Raw genomic sequence first — 22,770 nt, forward strand, 5'->3', positions numbered from 1 at the left:
TCTTCTAAGGAGTCCTAATAGTCACCTACTGTGTGTCCAGCGGTTACCTCCAGCATAGTTCTCATTTTAGTATACAGTATATAGAATATTATCTGCGTAGTCCTGTAATATATACAGTTTTCCATGTGGTCCATTCATGGCTTGTTTCACTAATCTAGGCAGGTGAATAACAACATGTACTTCATCTGTAATTTATGATGGCCCAGTCCTGCAATAGCATAAGAACAAAATAATTTTTGACTAGATGCCATAGCTAAGTGCACATTAAAGAGCTGACAGTGGTTGGCCGTTCATCTTTTGAACTTGATGTAAAATAAAGAAGAGACTTCATGAGCTCTGCAGTTATTTACAATATGAAGAGATGGTATTTCCTGTCAGCTTCATATTATGAAATCGCTTTAGAATGTATCATTGGAGTCCTAAAGTGGTCCTTATAAACAACATTCCGGATATTGTAAAGCAAACTTACAGCCACAGCTTTTAGCATATGTAATGTATTACGTACTTATCTACTTATTTTACATGTAAATGAAATGGCGTCAATGGAAAGACGAGTATATATATATATATATATATATATATATATATATATATATATATATATATATATAGCTCATCATTGCCAGCCCAAAATATTTGACTTACAAACATGACACTTGGTACTTATCTTCATGATGTAAGCAGGGATTTTTGGAAGTTTTTAAGGGGATGGAAAGCGCTCTGTAATAGTGTTGATCGAACACCCAGTTATTCGGGCTCGAGTCGGCTCGGCCGAATATCCCGAACATCTGGACCATGTTTGGCCGAGCCAACCCGAGCCTGATGGAAGTCAATGGGGACCCAAGCATGCCTGAAAAAACTTGCAAAATGAGGGAAACTACTGCAAAATGGGTTGGAAATAGTGTGTGTGTGTGTGGGGGGGGGGGGGGGGGGCATTTACACATAGATCTTAGGCTCAGAATAAAAGCAGGGACTCATGTTTGCAGAGCAGTGCGCCAATTATACTTGACTGCCAATAAAACAAATTATAAATGTTTTTTATGGGCACAACTGTTCCCAGCTGGCACTGAAAGTACTGGTTTTTTTTTCAACAATAAGCAAGAGTAAAATTCAATAAACTGTGTTTTTTTATGGGCACTGTGGCTGCTGCCAGTGGTGAGGCTGGGGCACTGTGGCTGCTGCCAATGCCTGGCAGTGGTGAAGCAGGGGCTCTGTGGCTGCTGCTGGCAGTGGTAAGGCAGGGGCTCTGTGGCGAGCGGATCAGTCAAAAACAGCCTTATCAGCCTGACGATGGACTGTACACACAGGCAAAATGTCGTCAGAACGACCGCCCCGCGGGCGGGTCTGACGACTGGTAGCTTGTAAAAGTCTGATGTGTGTATGTAGCTTTACAGTGTGACAGAGATGCAAGACTGTTGTGAGGAGAGACTAAAATAAAGGTTTAACAGATAATACTGCAGTAACAAAGTGATAATAGAGGCAGAACACAGAGGTGGAAATAAGCTAAAGAGAGAAAGCCCTCAAGACTGAAAACCTGCAGAATCAGTTACAGTGTGAGAGAGTCACAAGAGGAATAAAAATACTTATTGTTATTATTACAATTGATTTATAACGCCAGCATCTTCCGTGGCGCTGTACAATAGCATACAGGGTATAACAATACAAAGTACAATACAACAGTTGATATAAGACAAGAGAGTAAACAGCTAAAGCAGCAACACATTAAAGAGACTCTGTAACATGAAAAACCTCCCCTGGGAGGTACTCACCTCGGGTGGGGGAAGCCTCCGGATCCTAATGAGGCTTCCCACGCCGTCCTCTGTCCCACGGGGGTCTCGCTGCAGCCCTCTGAACAGCCGGCGACAGAGCCGACTGTAGATTCAATATTTACCTTTGCTGGCTCCAGCGGGGGCGCTGTGGCTGCTTTCGGCACGGAAATAGACGTAAATACCCGATCTCCGTCGGGTCCGCTCTACTGCGCAGGCGCCGGAAACTTGCGCCTGCGCAGTAGAGCAGACCCGACGGCGATCGGGTATTTTCGCCTACTTCGGAGCCGACAGCCGTCAGAGCACCTGCGCAGGAGCCGGGAAGGTAAATATTGACGTCACCGCTGCACGGAGGGCTGCAGCGAGACCCCTGAGGGATGGAGGACGGCGTGGGAAGCCTCATTAGGATCCGGAGGCTTCCCCCACCCGAGGTGAGTACCCCCCAGGGGACGTTTTGTAGTTACAGTTCCTCTTTAACTACATATTTTACACAGAGGTGGGAGGTATGTACCCCCATTACACAGCATTGTGAGACAAAAGGGGAAGAGAGCCCCGGCCAAAAGGCCTTACAGTCTAAAGATTTAAGGTACAGGACAGTCGGTAAAGGGAAGCTGTGTGTGAAGTGGTAGAAATGGTGGTTAGTGGGCAGTGTCCTAGGTAGGAGAGTATGCTTGCCTGAAGAGGTGATTAATATAATTAATAATATTAGTAACAAGCTTCATCAATAATCAATACAAATATGACTCTGTTAGTAGGGCTTATAAGAGAATGGTTTCAGGCAACTCAGTTATGAAGAAAAAGAAACTGCCAGCATTTTTTGTAATGTTGACTTACGCACAGCTTTAGTGCCAATCTTTTGATATTGGAAACTGTACAGGAGATGTATTGTTTGGGTTAGAACAATTTCAGATGGTACTGTGCCTAATAATGTGGCACAAGTGGGTGTCTCTTGTTGGTAAATGTATAGTTCAGCCAGGGCCGTGCAGAGGGTCCTTAAGTGGGGGGTGCTCAAATTTTAAAAAGGGGCCTGGCAACATCTTCCCCCGCATGCCCCCCTCCTCATTTCTGGCTAGGGGGTATTGGTTGTCATGTTAGTGCTGAATGCAGATGCTGGGTGCCATGTGGGTTCTGGGTGTGAGTACAGAGTGTCATGTGGGTTCTGGCTATGTTTAGGTATCGAGTGTCATGCGGGTGTTGATTGCAAGTACTTAGTGCCATGTAAGATCTGGGTGCATGTACTGGATGTCATGTGGGTGCTGGGTGCAGATACTGGATGTGACATGGGTGCGAATACTTGGTGCCATGCCTGTACTGGATGCTGGTACTTTATGTGCGGGTACGGGTTAAGTGGGTGCTTGGTGCAGATAGTGGGGGCCATGTGGAGGCTGTGTGCAGGTGTGAGTACTGGGTGCAATTTTAGGCATGAGTGCAGATACTTGCAGATACTTATAGCTTTATAGCAGTATCAAGCAGACTTTGTGTCTCCTTCCAACCAACTCTTTTGGCGCCACCACCCTCAAATCAGCAGTGAAGGGTGCCCACTGTTAGTGGGTTAGAGTGGGCACAGTGGAGCCCACAGTGGAGGCACAGACTCACCTTTCATTACTGGAACCTTTGTCCCTCTTGATCAGCACCCAAGCTTCTTTTCAGGCAAAGAAGAAGTGGTTACCAATATGCAGTGGTTGCTAAGCATTAGTAGATGCAAAATTGCAGTAAGTGCCAAGGTGCAGCGAGTGCCCAGATACAGTGGGTGGTAAGATGCAAAGGTTCACTTTGTGCTAAGTTGCAGTGGGTGATGAAATGCCAAAGTACAGTCTGTGTCAAGCTGCTGTGGGTACCAAGGTCCAGTTTGTATTGGGTGTTTATTTGCAGTGGGTGCTATGCAGTATTGGGTGCTGGATGAGTAGCAGATGGTGATAAACAATAGTGGGTGCCATGTGAGTGTTAATTGGTACAGGGAGACATGTGAGTGTTGGACATGAGTTAGTAGGGAGTGTCATGTGTGGTCTGGATGTGTGCCATGATAGAGTACTCTCCCATATGTGTTCAGACCAAGGGGTACTGGGTGCTATTTGGGTCCTGGCCATGGACGGGTACTGGGTGCATATAATGGCTTTGGAACTTGGTGACGTGCGAGTACTGTTCCATGTGGGTGTTGATTATGGGGGTATAGGGTGTCATGTGGGTCTTAGATACAAATACTGAGTGCCAAGTGGGTACTGGGAGTGAATACATGATGACATATGGGTGATGGATGCTGGATAGTAGGGTATTTGTTGCCATGTGGCTGCTAAAGGCAGATGCTGGGTGCCATGTGGGTTCTGGGTGCTGACACAGGGTGTCATGTGTATTCTGGCTGTATGGGTGTGTATCAACTATCATGAAGGTGTTGATTGCAGGTACTCAGTCCCTTGTGAGTTCTGGGTGCAAGTACTGGATGTGATATGTGAGTGCTTGGTGTTTGTACTGGGCACTAAGTGGAGGCTTGATGCAACTGGAACTACTGCAGATGAAGCATGTGGGTGTTGGGTGTAGGTACTGGGTATCACATAGGTGCGAATACTTGGTGCCATGCCTGCACTGGGTACTAGCTATGGGTGGGCATTGTGTGTTATGTGGGTTCTGTGTGCAGGTACTTTGGGTGCTAGTACTAGTTATGTGAGTGCAGATAGTGGGTGCCATGTGAAGGCGGTGAGCAGGTGTGAGTAGTGAGTGCCATGTTGGGACTGGGTGCAAGTACTGTGCCATGTGGTGTGGGTGTGAGTACTGGGTGTCAGCTATAGGGTGAAGGGGTGCAGGTACTGGGTGTCATGTGGCTGTTTGATGCAAGTACTAAGTGCCATATTGAGGCCAGATCTGAGTATTGGGGACAGGGTGCAAGTACTGGGTGCTTGCTATAGTGGGGGTTACTGGTTGAGTGTAATGTGGGTGCTGAATATTGGTGGGATTGTTGTGGGTGCAGGGGGTGGGAGATCACTGTGGGTACTGCTATGAATGGCATAGTTGCTGCTAGGGGAGGTAGAGGTTAGTGTGGTTGCTGGGGGAGGTAGAGCTCAGTGTGGGTGCTGGGGGAAGGGTAGGTCACTGTGGGTGCTGGGGGGGAGTAGCTGTGTGTGCTGTGGAAGGTAGAGGTCAATATGAGTGCTGGAGGAAAGGGAGGTCACTGTGGGTCCTTTGGGGGAGGTCACTGTGTGTCTTGGGGGAGGTAGAGGTCATTGTGGGTGCTGGAAGAACGGGAGGTCACTATGGGTGCTGCTGTGAAGGGCATAGTTGCTGCTAAGGGAGGTAGAGGTCAGTATGGGTGCTGCGGGAAGGGTAATTCACTGTGGGTGCTGTGGAAGGAAGAGATCAGTATGGGTGCTGGAGAAAGGGGAGGTGACTGTGGGTGCTGGGATAGTCAGTGTAGTTACTGGAGGAGGGAGTGGATGCTGGGTGTTGGGAGAGGTCGCTGTGAACGCTGGCAATGGGAGAGATCACTGTAGGTGCTGTTTTTGGGTTGGGATGTCCCTGTGGGTGCTGCAGGGGACAGGAAGGTAGCCACTGGGGGAGGGAAAGATCCCTGCATGTGCTTGGGGAGGGATAAGTCAGTGTGGGTGCTGGGGTAGGCAGGATCACTGCTAGAGCTTGGGAGGGAGAGGTCACTGTGGGTGCTAGGTGGAGGGAGAGGTCACTGTGGGTGCTAGGTGGAGGGAGAGTTCACTGTGGGTGCTAGGTGGAGGGAAAGGTCACTGTGGGTGCTGAGGGAGGGAGAGGTCACTGTGGATGCTAGGTGGAGGGAGAGGTCACTGTCGGTGCTAGGTGGAGGGAAAGGTAACTGTGGGTGCTGGGGGAGGGAGAGGTCACTGTGGATGCTAGGTGGAGGGAGAGGTCACTGTGGGTGCTAGGTGATGGGAGATATCACTGTGGGTACTGGGGAGGGAGAGGTCAGTATGGGTCCTAGGGGGAGGGAGAAGTCACTGTGGGTGCTAGGTGGATGGAGAGGTCACTGTGGGTGCTGGGGGAGGGAGAGGTTACTGTGGGTGCTAGGTGGAGGGAGAGGTCACTGTGGGTGCTAGATGGAGGGAAAGGTCACTGTGGGTGCTGAGTAAGGGAGATGTCACTGTGGGTGCTAGGTGGAGGGAGAGGTCACTGTGGATGCTAGGTGATGGGAGATATCCCTGTGGGTACTGGGGAGGGAGAGGTCAGTATGGGTCATAGGTGGAGGGAGAAGTCACTGTGGGTGCTAGGTGAATGGAGAGGTCACTGTGGGTGCTAGGGGAGGGAGTGGTCACTGTGGGTACTAGGTGGAGGGAGAGGTCACTATGGGTGCTGGGGGAGGTAGAGGTCAGTATGGGTCCTAGGTGGAGGGAGAGGTCATTATGCCCCACTAGGATTCCTGTTTGGGCCTCTTCACTTCAAAGTGTCCCAGGTGGGGGTGGAGCTTCCCGCGGGTGGGTGTGGCTTATCACAGTCGGGGGCGGGGCTTATTTTGCGCCTTTTTTTGAAGATTTTAAAAGGGGGGGGGGTGCCTGGGCAACCAGAGCACCTCCCTCTGCACGTGCCTGAGTTCAGCCATTCTGGGGACTGTATGTGTGTTGTCAGGCCACTTAGCTGTGTATGCTGTTTTTTCACAAGTGGGTGTTGGGTAGAAGTAAATAGTTACTGCATGACTCAGGGTGCTCAGCAAGCATTGCATTGATGAGGAAAATTAGAAGGGCATTTGGTTTAATAAAGGACAGCACCTAAAGCGTTGTACACTTGCTAGATGGTTCCTGGCCGAGTCAGCCGGTTGGGTCCATTCCTCAAGGGACGTATCCATGCCAGTGTTTAGGTTATACTGAAAAATGGAGAGGTGTTCTACTTGATGAATCTGAACTTTCCTGATTTATTCCCATCAATCAATGTGTACTGTGCCAAAAATGTGTGAGGACCTCCGCCCTTGAGGACTGGAGTTCAACTGGAGAGTACTCATAATGCTCCTGATCTCTGTCAAAGAGGAGCTGTCAGCCATACTATCTCAGAAAAAAAACACATATATAAGTAGATAAATACTGTTTCTACTTACATAACATATGTATTGCACTGTCCATGTTTTGATTTTCGTGATTTTTCTACAGTAAAAAAAAAAAAAGAGAAAATCCTTATCATTTCCCATTTTAAGTGTGGCTATTTTGAAGCCAATCCTGATGTCATTTCCTCCCTTAATCTCCTCTGCCTGATTTGCCTGCCCTCCACTATAGAAAGTGCATTGTCTCAGCATGAGAAATATTGGCCAATCAGAAAGGAACAGAGGTGTGGGAGGGGAAAACATGAGGGAAAGAGGCTTCAGCCAATCAGGCTGCATTAAGTCTGAGGGGAGAAAGAGAATCAAAAACAGACAACGCAGCATGCCCTGCAACTTTCTTTTTGTGTACTAAATTTTCTGTGTACCAAATAAGAGTCAGGTAAACTGGGGAATGATAATTTATCAGCAAGAAAAGTAATAGTGATTTTAACTGTTGGATTGCCTGGTTAACATCATTACTTATTTACCAGATAAAAATAAATAATTGATTTTATGCCCGACAGTTACCGATCTGGTCGCTACCTCTGCACCCCCTTGTAACGATCGGTGTAACACAGAGAGGATATGATTACCGGTGATCTGCAGTATCACTGAGAATGCAGATATATACCCGATTATTGATGATCTGCAGTATCACCGATAATCAGATATACCTCTAACCTCTGGACACCTGAGTAATATGAGTGTTTGGTGCAACCGTATACTTTGAAGAGAGCACCCGAGTAGAGGGTGCTAGGCAGTACGAGATACTGTTTAAAGAACAGGTTCCTTCCACTGGTCTGATGCTCCCCAAGGGGCGGAGCCAGGCTGAGAGTGGGAAGGATCAGAGAGTGAGTGACACCAAAGGTGAAGTGTCACTGACAGGACTGGAAACTATCTCCCAACAGGGAAGATAGTTCTCGAGGTCGGACAGGCCAGGTCGTTAATACACAGACAGATAAAGTACAGAAACAGGAGACAGATGCGGAATCCTAAGACTAGCAGAGTTTGGCAACAGAGTATCAGATATAGCGAAGTACCTAATCAGAGATCAGAAGAGTGGTCAGGAAAGCAGAAGGTCATAACAAATAATCGACAATGCCTAGACTTGGGTGTGAGCTCCTAGATCATCAACACCCCGGAACTGGTCTAGAATATAACACAGATGTTAACAGGATTCCTAGACTAAGGTGTGAGCTCCTTGGTCATCAACACCTTGGAAACTGGTCTAGCAAATAACACCGATACTGACAAAAGGTCTGAGTGCTACCACGTAGTGATCGCAACAGCAGACAACCGGCAAATGCCCAGCCACCAGTATATATAGTTCAGCGCTCTCCAGCGCCTCCCCCAAGTGCTGGACCAATGGCAACCGTTTCTGGCGTCAGCTGACCAGCCTGGTCAGCTGATCTCCCACTGACCGACATAAAGCTCTTCCTCCCAGCGCGCGCGTCCACCTAAACCTATGTGGACTACAGCTCCCAGCCATACCAGAACTTTGTTGTGAAATGCCCGCTGCGCTGCACGCGGAATCCGTTGCCATGCCACCAGTGCATGCGGCGGTCCCTCCGCGTTCAGGCAGACACAAAGACGAGTGAACAGTTGCATCAGCTGCCGCGCTGGACGCGGAACCCGCCGCCCTGCTAGAGGTGCATGCGGCGGTGCTTCCGCGTTTTCTCACACCCCTATTGCTATGCCACTGGCAATCGGTTAATATTATGAATGAGCATTAAAGAAAAAAGAATCCCAGAGTGGCTCAATATCCCAGAAGTAAAGATGGATAGGAGTACACAACTTTGTGATACAACGCTTGGGCAAATAATGTACCAGTTTAGTAAAAACTGTGGTGTGGTAATGTAAGATGATAATGCACTCGTTTATTCCTCATCATTTAGGATCACTAAAAAACAACGTCGTGGGGCCACTGTACACTCACTCGATTCTTCCCTGAGATGGCACAGAATGATTGCCCTGGGGTTTATCTGGCATATGTACATGGCTTAAAGGGATACTTAAGTAAAAAAAAAAAAAGAGTTTTACTCACCTGGGGCATCCCTCAGCCCCCTGAAGCTGTATGGTGCCCTCGCAGCCTCGCTCCGATCCTCCTGTCCCCGCCGGCGGCTACTTCCAGTTTCGGAGAGGCTGGAAACGCGAGTGATTCTCCGCATTCCCAGCCACTATATCACCCTCTATGCTGCTATAGCGTATCCCTTTAATGGTGCCCACAAATGTTTTAATGACACTTGAAAAAAAATTTGAATTGCCACCAAATGAATAAGACGCACACATGGCAGATTGATCAAGAAAACATTTTGATCCATTGTGTTCCTTTTTTCATTAACTATCAAAATATATATTTAAAGAAATAGATGTCATTCTCAATAAAATATTCAATTCTCAGTTGCTGAGATAAAATGATTACATTGATGTGTAAAAGCATGGTATTCTTGACACTTGTGTGGGTTTCTTGACAGAGGATTGACTGTTTGGGGAAAAAGTTGAAAATAATTTTTTTTTTCGATCAAGAAAAATAAACGATTATCCCATTTTTCAGACATGTTGGAAAAATCTTTATATTCAATCTGAAGGAAGAATCTAACTAAATGATCTAATCGAAAAAAAAAATGAAAAATTGTACCATGTATGGGCACCTTTAGCCTAATGCAAGCAAACACATGATCCTCGGCAGATCTTCAAATTACAAAGTATTTACACTTATGGGGCTACAGAGTAATCTACCTAATGTAAATGCAGAGGTAACACAAAATGTCTATCTCTAACCCCATCTATCCCAAATTAAATGGAATTTAGGTAGGGATCTTCTATGTGAACATACACATTTCTTACAGGGAAGAGTCTGATCAGCCTTCGCCATCCAGTGGCAACATCTTTAGTACTGGGAGGTGCATCATTGTGTAATCATCATTTGTTTACTGAGAGTACCAAAGTCAGCAGAAATAACACCTGGTCTCCCAGAATGCTCTGGAAGGAGAATTCCACATAGTTGAACAGCCTAAACAGATTAAACAGACATCACTGATAGAGCAGGGCTACATACCAATATACTACACTATGTAGAATGTATAGATATAGGAAGGGTTCCTGATGCTGAAACTAGCATAATTTATGAAAAAGTGGGTATCCTAAATAATTTTCTACATTTTACTAAATGTTCCTGTTTATTAATTGTTCCTGTTCACACAAACTAGGCTCACCTTAATGTCTTTTCAAGTCATTATTAGGTGGGATGATCTGCTACTGACTCACCGTGAGATGGCTTTTGCCACATCTCGTGCATTTAAATAAATGTATAATATACATGAGTACAGCCAAAGGGCAGACGTAACCGCATTCTGGGAAAGTGCAGCCAATTCTGTTTTATCATCTCTATAAAATGTACTAACACATGTTTTTACCATACCACCGGATGCAATGCAAACAGAAGCTGTAGGAAATGACTGTGACTTTTTAAAGATACAGTAAAAAGCAGGAAAATGTTTTTTGGGTCAGTCGCTTTACTTTGCACCCTACATTTACAATAATAAGCACTAGATGCATAGATGAAATATACACAGCCACTTCATAATGTCTGTGTAAACTGCCTAGCAAACATTCAGTTACAGTGGTATGGTCTGAAGTACCAGGAAAATAAAACTTAAACAAGTTGGCTTGAAAGCCTTCAGTGGAGCCATGACTGCCTTGGAAGAGATGGCAGATAAGCTCATTTGAAAGCACTGGATATTAAAGGTATCTGAGCAACTCTTGCTGTCAAATAGCTGAAGGGGCTGCCATGTTTAAGAAGTTGACTTCCCCTGACTTCCCCTGCTCCCTTTTCACTGCAGTTATCAATAAGTAACTCATCTTATCTCTTTGAAGTGCAGTTTTCCCCCTCCTCCCACCTCCATAATGCTTAATGGGTTTGTTTGAATCTAGGGGTGCATACACACGCACTACGGAAGCCAACGACGGGTCCATCAGACCCTCCCGCTGGGCGGACTTTCAGCTGACAGTAGTGCGTTTAGTGGAAACAGGCCCATAGGCATTCATTGTAGTTAGTTTTTCTGCATCCATTCTGCATCCAATCTGCGTGTAGTGGAAACAGGCCCTAAGTTAGATATTCGCTAATAGAAAACCTGTGTGTAGTCATATGTTTATGCAGAGTTTCTTCTCTTTCTCCCACGTAATGGGGAATTTTGCATACATGATCAGGTATACCAAATTAGTTGATGCACAGGAAAAGGTGCCTTGTATTTTATACTCCTGTGGCAGCCAACCTAGTTTTGATATCCTGTCGGGGGAATAGATGTGTGTGCAGGTCTCATGACTTCCCTGTTATGCCGGGCATACACAGCACGTTTTATGCGCCGGATCGAGCCATCGGCTCGATGCCAGCGCATCCCCGCTCGTCTGCGCGTGCGCGCGGATCGATTGACGCTCGTTACCGCCGGCGCTTCCTTATCACCGCTCGATTCTCTGCCATTGTCCGCCGGCGCGGGTTGAGCGGCATAATCTGGCCAGCTGAATATTATCAGTTGGCCGGATCAGCTGGTCGATAGTTACACGGTACAGAAACGTACCGTGTATCCCCAGCATTAGAAGGGAGGTGTTCCATTATGTTCTAGCTTTTTCAAAGAACTCCTGATAATCAGCTGTTTTAGATTAACCATGATAAATGACTGAGGCTCAGACAGATGCTTCAAACACAACAACATTAGTAAACAGTTGCAGTAAGAAGATCAAATATCTCGCTGGGGATACAGTAAAGGAGCTGGAGGACACTATCCATAAATCGCTAACTCTGTTCTCAGCTGGGGTAGTTGCTGACACACCAGGAGAACTTCAGTACCAGTCCCAAGGCTTAGCTTCCTTCTGCAGCCATCACAAATCAAGTTACTCACACTAGTAAATGTCCACACAAATTCTCACCATGTAGTGATCCAATAATTGTTCCAGGCAAGCCTTCCTGAAAATGACCTTCCTACTGCAGTCCTGAGCTGACACATATAGGATGATTCCTATCATGGGCTCTTTACTACTAAGCAACCGAAAAACAAATGTTTTTCTCATGGCTGCATCTATGCTGTGCAAATGGCAACAAGCCAGATTCCAAGCCTGGCTCACATGCTGTGCGGGACTAGTGATGGTTATGTCTAGGAGAACTCATGGAGAAGCATGTGATCAGTTTGGTCAGATAATAGATATGTAAGTCTTTGATTTGCTAGTCGTGATTATGTGCTAAAGCAGGATGTGATATTAGCAAATCAGAGCTTTGCAAATCTATCAGTTGATCAAACAAATCACATGCTTCTCCATGAATTCTCCTAGACATGACAAATACCAATATGCACTTCTAAAGGTATTTTTAGAGGCAGAGATAACAGGCTTGTGTCTCAAGCAAGTGCGAAAAATGATTAAGAATCATGACCTACTCAATAAATGCCATTTTCATTTGCAGAAAGCAAATGGCAGTACTCATGAACAGAGACAACTCATTAGGCAGCTCTGGTCATCCATGTGAGATGACACTGGTCATTATTAAAACAATGTTATACAGAATATGTAGAACATATTAGAGACGGAATCAAGCAATGGAAAGTTTAGTTCAGGCCGTGTCCTGGCTGGCAGCTGCATACCTGTGCACATACTAAATGCATCCATTCTGCAAATGTTGGCTATGTACAGGGCAGGGTCCAGACTTGTTACTGCCTGTGACAAACATTGTTAGGACCCCCCTAATGCACCTTACTCTGGTGGGCCACTTCTCCTCTTCGATGCTCATGAAGCTTTCTTTGGTGGACCCCCTCCACACACCTTCTCCTCCTCCATCCTCCCCTCTGCCTCTTTTTCTTTTCCTGGACTCAGCAGGTGAAGCCAGGGTTCCCTTGCAATGTCACCAGCATCCACAGCATCGCCACATCACCGCCATGGCCTCCAAAAAGAAAACTTCAGGTCGCGGGGTAGAGTTTGGATGCCACAGCAGCCAGCCAGGATCTACAGTTTGGAGGATCAGGGGAGGAGAACATAGTAACATAGTTTGGTTGAAAAAAAGACATCCGTCCATCAAGTTCAACCAGTGATCAAAGTCATGTATTCTGACATATCCTCTCCACCACTGCTGTAACTTTTACCATCTGGGTGGAATTAAAAACCGGTAATTGGACCAAAATGGACCTTCACTCTTTCAAATTCCACCTGTACTCCACATGAAAAAACGTAGCCTCAAATTTGCTAATCCTGGTTGAGGTCGTTGGCACATCAACAGCTTCCTGTCCTCCTCTGAGAACAACATAGTCATAGATTGGAGACACTGCTGCAGAATTCACAGGTCTTTCGGTGCAAAAGGTTTTCAAGTGTTCCGATGATGTGCAGTCAAACAACTTGGCACTGCAGTCCTTGGATGCAGTCACAAACATGGTCATATTTCTGGAAGTTTGAATATAATTGATGTGTTTTTAGTACTCTTAAGTACTATTGACAATCTCTCCAAACGTTGCACTATACTGGTTATGTTCTCCATTTTCATGGCCAGATGATGTTTTCACCCAGTGGACCCCAAACTGCACTGGTTATTTTAGATACCCAATCCAGATCAGGCACCACCCTAGTAGTTTCAAAAAATGTTATTGGTCACATGAGGGTAAAATTCAGTAGGACAACTAGTTGCGCTACTGCTTTTTAACTTCATATGATCACTATTTTTTTTTTATATTACTACAGTGGTACCCGATCTGGATTGGATATCTGACATTACGGCACCAATGGCATGGGAATGCTGAAATCGTGGGCACACCTCTCTTGTTTATTTGTGCTGTCCCTCCCCCTGGTTATTATCAATGTGGGATGGATCCCTTAGGTCAAAAAGCTGACAAAGCATTAATAACCTATTTGCTTGTTTGTGGAAAACATGATGATGCTTCCTCCAAAGACAATTCCACAGGTTCTGGCAGCTGAATTTGTCTGCACTTTAGGCAAACTGCTTCCCTGTTGTCTGCTTTTCAGTTGTCTGCTGATCCACTTGCTGGATCCACTTGTTGGATCCTGTGGCTGGATAGTGTAATGGTTAAGGGCCCTGCTTCTGACACAAGCTACCTGTGTTCGAATTTACTGCCTACAGAGTGCGCCCTAGTGGCTGCAGCTCAAGTGCTTTGAGTCCACCAGGAGAAAGTCAACATCAACCAACCAAATTGCTGCTGTGTGGCCATTATTGATACCAAGTCACTCTCCATTCACAAAACAAGAAACATTTTCAACTGAATCCTTAAAGGAGTTCTTTCGCGAAAAAAAGTAGGCAGTTAAAAAATGTGACAGATGACAGGTTTTGGGCCAGTCCATCTTTTTAAGGGGGATTCTGAGGGCTTTCTTTGTTTTCAACAGCATTTCCTGAACAACAGTTGCAAAATTTAACTGACATAATAATGTGCAAGTGATTAGGGAGGCCGGCTGGTATCTTGCTATTTTGGCAGTTAAACTGTTGTTCAGGAAATGCTGTTGAAAACAAAGAAAGCCCTGAGAATCCCCCTTAAAAAGATGGACTGGCCCAAAACCTGTCATCTGTCACATTTTTTAACTGCCTACTTTTTTCGCGAAAGAACCCCTTAAGCCCTGTAAAATGTATATCACCATCACGATTGAATTTGATCAGGGTGATAGAATGCTTATGGCCCTGACATAGGATAGGTCTCAATGCTGACGCAGCTGCCGGTGATCTCAGTGAGTGTGGAAAGAAGACGAGAGTCAGGAGCTCTCATCGAATGCCCTGGACTCTGGCCTGGCACTACAGCTGAGCAACAGCCAGAGTGGCAGTCAGGGCAGGTATGGACTGCTGGGGCAGGGTTCAACAAAAGGATCAAGCAGCTGCAGTTGGTGCACATAGGCTCACATGTTGGTGCAACTGCATGCAGCACTTGTAATTACTAGTGCAGTGCTGCCCAATTGGCCCTGGTTGTGTGAGCAGGTGGAAACTCCCTTCATCCCCCTGGGCCAGTCCACACCTGCTTGCTCTCCTCCATCGGCGGCATCAGCCACGGATTTTCCAACTCATAGCTAACTGCAGGCAGCCTCTGTACACTTGCCAGCTTGCCACTCTGTAATTGTGGCTGCCCTGAAGCACGCGACTCATGCTGTTTCATTGGAGAACAGGCCTTGTCTATGTATTTTTGAACTGCCATCTTTTTTAACTAAATGATATAATGCACACTGTCCCCACTGCAAGACAGTAACAACAACCTGATGTCTCCTAATTTCATATACTGTAGGCCTGAATGACATGGGAGCTTTAGCTGTGCAAGACACAAGGGAGAAGCAATACGTAAAGGGGACCTGAAGTGAGAAGCATATGGTGACTGCTATATTTATTTCCCTTTAAACAATACCAGTTGCCTGGCAGTCCTCCTGATTGATCACTTTGGTATCAGTAGTGTCAGAATCACACAACAGAAGCAAGCATGTGGCGAATTAAAGAGAAACTCCAACCAAGAATTGAACTTTATCCCAATCAGTAGCTGATACCCCATTTTACATAAGAAATACAATGATTTTCACAAACAGACTATCAGGGGGCGCTGTGTGACTGATTTTGTGCTGAAACCCCTCCCACAAGAGGCTCTGAATACCGTGGTACTGCTGGCAAACTGCCACAATGTAACAATGTTCACAGACAGGAAATAGCTGTTATTAGCTGTCTGTAACAGACAGAACAGCTAGAAACAGCTAAATAACCTGCCCACAGTAACAATGTCACCATGTAATAAATGTCAGAATGTTAATCTGGGAGAGGAAAGATTTTACAATGAGCAAACACTGACTAAATCATTTATACATAATTATGGTAAAAAATGAAGCACTTTTTTTACTACATTATTTTCACTGGAGTTCCTCTTTAAGTCAGACTTCAGTTGATCTGCATGCTTCTTCAGGGTATATGGCTAAAAGTATTAGAGGCAAAGGATCAGCAGGACAGCCAGGCAATGTTCATTGTTCAAAATGAAATAAATATATCAACCTCCATATTCCTCTCATTTAAGGTTTTTAAAAGGAACCTAAACTGAGAAGGAGATGGATTTTGCCTTTTAAAATAATACCAGTTCCTTGACCCTCCTCCCAATCCTGTGTCTCTAATACTTTCAGCCACAGCCCCTCAAGAAGCATGCAGATTAGGTGCTCTGACTGAAGTCATACTTGATTAGCTGCATGCTTGTTACAGGTGTGTGATTCAGCCACTACTGCAGCCAGCAGGACTACCAAGCAACTGGTATTGTTTAAAAGGAAACATGCATATCCCTCTCAGTTAAGGTTCCCTTCAGGCAGTATTATGTGCTTTGCTACTGAGATTGAAAACCTGCAGTGCTAAAATGCCAGTGTGCTTATATAGGATACCAGGATAGCATGAAAGCATACTTACACCTGACTTGTCACCCTTGCTGGGCACTTTGCTATACTGTACATATGCACTATAATAATATTGTGTTGTGATAATAAGGTCTTAAATGATACACGAGGTGACACGTGACATGATGAGATAGACATGTGTATGTACTGTTGCAAGCACACAAATGACTATGCTGTGTTCCTGTTTTTCATTCCCTGCCTGAAAGAGTTTAACATCAGGTATGCATGTGACAGTTTCTGTTCAGGTCGGGACTGGGTCGGACAATAGCGTAACCCTCACTGACAAGGTATTACAGCCATAAAATACTTGAATACATGAATAAGGATACGCGTGGCCAAGCCTGCGCAGGTGCAGAAAGCCCGCCGACTCCCTGTCAGCGAAAACGAATCTAGCTGGCGGCGGTGGGCCGGAGGCTCGGTGAGTGACTGCAAGGGCATGGGACGGCTGCAAGGGGCTGGTAGAAGCCCCAGGCAAGTAAAACTGATTTTTTTATTCCTGGCTTAATTGTCCCTTTAAACATAAAATAAAACTGTGGGATACCCCAAAAAAAAACATTTTTAGAAGAAGGATAGATACAATTGTATATGTCTAAAGTTTATTTTCATATCATGTGTCCTTTAAGTCCTCTAATGTTATAACAATACAGATAACACGTGCCAACAGGTGATTTTTTTTTATGGCATCAGTAAGAAATGTAATAGTAAAAGCCATATTGTGCTGGAAAGAATGAACATTGCGGTGCCCTGTCATGGACACGAGTACATAGCTTCCAGCTGCAACACTGAAGGGCGGCTTATTACATCTTTACAAATATGACAACTTCATCTAATTTAACCTTCAATATGTTCCATTCCTAAGGGCTGACAGATCCTATTCAGGTCTTGTGAAGGTAAGAGACTGCCTGCTGCATGCAGACATGTATTGGAGGGAAAGGCAGCTCTTTTAAGTCATGCTTCAAGCAGGAAATTACTAATCCTCTCATAAGCAGCAGAATGTTGTCTAATGATGAGCTTGCTGCAACCTGTCTATTTCAAAGTCCTCATTGCAAACTGAAAAGCAGATTCTGATGTACTGATGCCAGGTACCTTGCAGCTGATCAACACAGCTGGACTGAGGTCAAACCCTGAAAAAAAATTTGAGACATTCATACAATACTATTACCGGAGAACTCCACGGAAAAACATAATTTTGCTTAACTGACTTAAAGAGACCCTGTAACAACATTTTCAGCCTTATTTATTCTATCCTATAAGTTCCTATACCTGTTCTAATGTGCTCTGAATTACTGCAGCCTTTTCTAGTTGCACTGTCTCTGTAATATATCTAATCTTCTTTTCTTTGTCAAGCTTTGTTGACCCAGAGAGGAATTCACTGCCTCTGCTGTGATAGGGAGAAATTATGCACGCCCCCTGCAGGCTCTGTGTGTGCTTTGTTTATCCCTCACAGATAGGTCTCTGCTCTCAATTTCAGCGTGTCTGAGGAGGGAGGTAACTACCCATGCTAAGAAACTGTGAGAATCCCTGACTGGAGTGCAGATAATTCCCTATGTAATAAAAACTTGTAGTATATTGTAACATGAGATCTATATACACAAACATCACTTCCTGGTTAGCGGCCATGTTTTTTGTTTGTAAACACTGCCTAAAACGGGCGATCAAAAGCCAGGATGGTGGCAGGGAGCGGCGGAAATGGCAAAGAGTGATCCAGGAGATCACTGTGACTCAATTGGTATGTTTTTTATTGTACAAATCGGACAGTACAGATTCTTTTTAACCTATTTTGGTTCCTGGACGTAGTTTCTACGTCCAGGAACCATGCGCGCTACCGCGCGCTCCCGCGGCCGATCGTGCGCGTGCACGCGCACTCCCGGCCGCGGATTCGGTAGCCAAGGAATCAATGTATTGGGCTATGGAGCCCGATCACTGATTCCTCTCCCCCGCTGGCCTTTTCTGGCCGTTCCCTTCCCGATGTGTCACTCTAAGCTCGTGCTACGCTTAGAGTGACGTCATGTAAATAAACTCATGGCCGCCATCTTGTGGCCAAAAAGTAATACTACACCTGAAAAAAAAAAAAAAGAATTAACACACATTTACATTATAAATCTATTGTTTACCTCCCACCCTCCCAAAAGTACCCAAATATAATGTTCACTATAAAAAAAAATCCATTACAATAAAAAAAAAAACATGTAAATATTTACCTAAGGGTCTAAACTTTTTAAATATCAATGTAAAGATGCACCTTTATTTCCAAATAAAATATTGTCGCCATACATTGTGATAGGGACATAATTTTAACGGTGTAATAACCGGGACATATGGGCAAATACAATACGTGAGTTTTAATTATGGAGGCATGTATTATTTTAAAACTATAATGGCTGAAAACTGAGAAATAATGAATTTTTCCATTTTTTTCTTATTCTTCCTGTTTAAATGCATTTACAGTAAAGTGGCTCTTAGCAAAATGTACCCCCCAAAGAAAGCCTAATTGGTGGCGGAAAAAACAAGATATAGATCAGTGCATTGTGATAAGTAGTGATAAAGTTATAGGCTAATGAATGGGAGGTGAACATTTCTCACGTGAAAACGACGGAACCTGAATGGGTTAAAGGTCCACACCAGCAAAAAAAAAGTGAGCAGCTAAAATCTGACAGAATGAGCAGGCTTTGGACTAGTCCATCTCTTAATGGGGTATTCTCAGGGCTTTCTTTGTTTTCAAAAGCATTGCCTGAACTGCTGTTTACCTGCCAAAATAGTAAGATACCTGCCTGCCTCTCTACTCACTTGCACGCTATTTTGTCAGATAGACTTAGCAACTGCTGCTCAGGAAATGCTTTAAAAAACAAGGAAAATCCTAAAAATCCCCTATGAGGAGATAAACTAGTCCAAAACCTGCCAGTTCTGTCAGGTTTTAACTGCTTACTTTTGTTCACTGGAGTGTCCTTTAACTATACTGAAAGTGTCTTTGTATTATAAAACTAACAGTTTTGCGTTAGTGCAGTGCTGAAACTAGTGTTTTCTGTCAGCCTAGAAATGTGTTTTTTTGGTTTTTTTTGACAGGGCTGTTAAGTGCCTCAAGTCAAGTTTCAGACCCATGATACCAGTTTTAAATCTCACAGGTACTCTGAGCTTAGCGCCCACCTTTTAGATTGTTACCCCCACCCTTTGGATTGTAAACCTCTAGCAGGGCCCTCCATTCTAATATTTCCCGCTTGATAATGCACCCTCACTGTCAGGCACTCCTCTCTCAGACTAAACAGACTTGATCTATTTCTACCAAAGAAATCAAAGTATTGTTAAACAAAATCATTCAACCCTACATGATGCTGCTTCTAGTTTCTTGTTCTGTGCTCCTTGTATGTCCTACTTTGTATGTTAACCCCATTTATCTATTGTACAGCTCTAGATAATATGTTGGCGCTTTATAAATACCATGATGATTTAAATAATAAATATAAATAATAATAATAACTTTTTTCCTGTGACCTCTTCCTCACAGTTACCTCATGCTGCCTAATAGCCCTGACTGCCCTTATGTATTGCCTAAAATTGCCTAATTGTAATTCTTTATAACAAATATTAAGCCACCACCTGATCTATAACTTACCCATCCCTAATGCAATACATTTCCCTGACTCTGACTGATAAGCCTAGAATAACCCAAAACTATGAATTCCCCTGATCTTTCTATCCTTGAAAGTTTTAATACTGCCAGTCATCCAGATAGCAGGCTCCTACATGAGCAGCATCCAATTTAGCACCTTTGCCCATTGTATGTATTATAAACCTATTGCACTAGCTCTGGCACACAGGTGTCAAAGACAAGGACCACAGAGTTAATATGTCTTCCTCACAGACCCTTCTGTTAGGTTTGCTTGATGAAGATATACACATTCTTAGGTAATTAGAGTGGTGAAACCAAGAATTTTAGTGAAGCAGACTGACTAATTCATAAAACATTAACTGAGGGAACTCCTCTGCCGTCTAATTCCAAATGGATAAAATTGAACAGCTGAGTTATTTTTGGCGTGAGGAGTGTCAGTTGAAATAAATGTAACTTCATGCATAAAAAGAAAGGTGGGACCCGACTATACTTCTCAGCCACCCTAAATAAATTATTTCTAGGAAAGAATGTGTTTGCTGACATCGAAAAGCAGGATCAGTACTATACAATGTTTATAAGCAAAATAACATTCCTTCCCATGGCGAAACAAGTTACTGAGATAAAATGGAATGAAAAATATAAATAGGTATTTTACATTAACAGCATACTTTTAACGTACCCGTATGCAAAGTCACATTGCAATATATGTGGCTTCCTATATTTGGACTGGGAGGTGTTCGATAGTCAGGCCATGGTAAAAACTTCAGATAAATCCTTGTTTCTTGTGGAACATTAGCTATAATATGGCAACCTTGTGTGCCCAAATATATGTAACATTCACCTTACATGCACTGAACAGGGGATTTTGTTGTGATGTTATAACGCCTTGGTGATCAATATAGAGCCCTCCATTGTGGAACTCACTTGTGTCAAATTCTAATTGAACATCCACATTCAGGTTAGAAAGACTGAACAAGAGTGTGTGTGTTTGTATAATTCAATACAGAAATGGTCTGTCAGGCAGGCACAGGTTAATAGCTCTGTTAAAAGCAGCTGTAACTATTCATTGCTTTGTGCTGTATGATTTAACACTCTACATTTACAACACTTTAGACTAGGCAGGGAGCAGCATTGCTGCATGGTCTGCATGGTGTATCTGTAACCTCAATTACTGTTAACATGGGTGTAACAATTACTGGTGGCATGGGCGTAACAATCACCCCTGCGACCCCTGCCATTGCAGGGGGGCCCAGAGGCTTTGGGAGCTCATCCACCTCCCTCTCCCCAACCGCAAGTGCAGCCAATTAGCAAAGAAACCTCCCCCTACACTCACAAAAACCGTGTGCAGGAGCGTGTGTAATTTTTTTCCTGCTTCCAGAGACTGCTTCACAGCAAAACACTCTCTGCTGCCATTTGCCATTTCCCAATCCCATGGGGTTCAGGGACAAAGGGGGTCCATGCTATAATTTTTGCAGGGGGACCCTATTGAGTCTAGTTACGTTCCTGGCTGGTGGGCTAACAACATTGCATTTAGCAAGCAGTTAGCACCAGTGCTGCGATGGCTGCATAGTATAGAAAACACTGCCTTGTCAGTCAGCTTTAGCACAGCCAACCAGTAACAGTGCTACTTATCTTGAAAGACTCCAGGCATGATTAGCATTTCTTACATGTGGTGTTAGACATCTTTCCCAGCGTGGGCCCCTCAGACCACCTCCACCTTCTCTTCTTCCCAGGCATTGAGCAACCATTTTGCAGTGAGTAGTGACGAGCTTTGAAATACAGGTAGTCCCCGGTTAACGAAGGAGATAAGGACTGCAGGTTTGTTCTTAACCTGAATCTGTTCTTAAGTCGGAAAATTGTGCCATCTCTGTCCCCTGTACCTCCTCTGTGCCCCCTGTGCCTCCAGTGCCTCCCTCTGCCCTCTGTAACAGCTTATACAAGTTTAAAAGCCATTTTTTCTTTGATTTTTTTAAATCGATTTTCTCGAAAACTCCAAAGTCCAATTTGAAAAACATTTTTTGACTTGTTCCCATGGAAATAGAGAATCCATGCCATTCGTATTGGCAGGTTCATCGTAAGTCGGGCGTTCATAAGTCGGGGACTACCTGTACTACGAAATATGAATTTACCAAATTTGAGCAGAATTTTGGTCCTTAAATTCAGTCAGATTTTCCCTAAAAAAACTTGATGTTCACAATCTTTGCTTTGCTTCACTGAGATTCTGATTAATTACAAACCCCCCTAAGAAGCCATTGTCTCCAATTTGCATTTTTTGCATTTTTCATCATATTGTTTAACATCAGATAACTATAATCAGTTAAACAAGGTTTAGCAACGCGCAGCGATCGCCACCGTCATGTGGGATCATTCAGATCCCCAATGATGGCCACAAATGTTTTGCCATGATTGTTTAAATGATTGTTCGCACCATCGTTACTGAGATCATGAAGATGGATAAGGGAAGAATCTTTATTCGCCGCTGAGCCCCTGATCCATCTTCACATGGCTGCTTTGCTTAAAGGAGAACTGTAGTGAGAGATATATGGAGGCTGCCATATTTATTTCCTTTTAAGCAATACCAGTTGCCTGGCTATTCAGCTAATCCTCTGCCTCTAATACTTTCAGCCATAGGCCCTGAACAAGCATGCAGCAAATCAGGTGTTTCTGACAAATTTAGACAGATATGACAAGATTAGCTGCATGCTGGTTTCTGGTGTGATTCAGACACTTCTTTAGGCAAATAGACCATCAGGGCTGTCAGGCAACTGGTATTGCTTAAAAGGAAATAAATATGGCAGCCTCCATATCCCTCTCACTACAGTTCTCCTTTAACAGCAGTGGCCTCTTTCAATAAAACAGAATCAGTGTCTTAACTGCATTAAGTAAATGTATTAACAATACTAAACAATAGCATAATAATCAACAATAATCATAGTCAATTTTACCAAGCTCCAACCTGCTGATATGTAGGCTGCAGACTTAGTAAA

The 22,770-nt window shown here is 44.3% G+C and overlaps 1 pseudogene; it reads right to left on the reverse strand.

Moving 5' to 3' along the window:
* LOC137571495 (eukaryotic translation initiation factor 3 subunit I-like) overlaps nt 1-19,790 on the reverse strand; it is a 112,707-nt pseudogene extending 92,917 nt beyond the window's left edge.
* Nucleotides 19,791-22,770: the final 2,980 nt, after the last annotated feature.

The sequence above is a fragment of the Hyperolius riggenbachi genome, chromosome 1 (genome assembly GCF_040937935.1).
Source record: "Hyperolius riggenbachi isolate aHypRig1 chromosome 1, aHypRig1.pri, whole genome shotgun sequence".
In the NCBI taxonomy this organism is placed as follows: Eukaryota; Metazoa; Chordata; class Amphibia; order Anura; family Hyperoliidae; genus Hyperolius; species Hyperolius riggenbachi.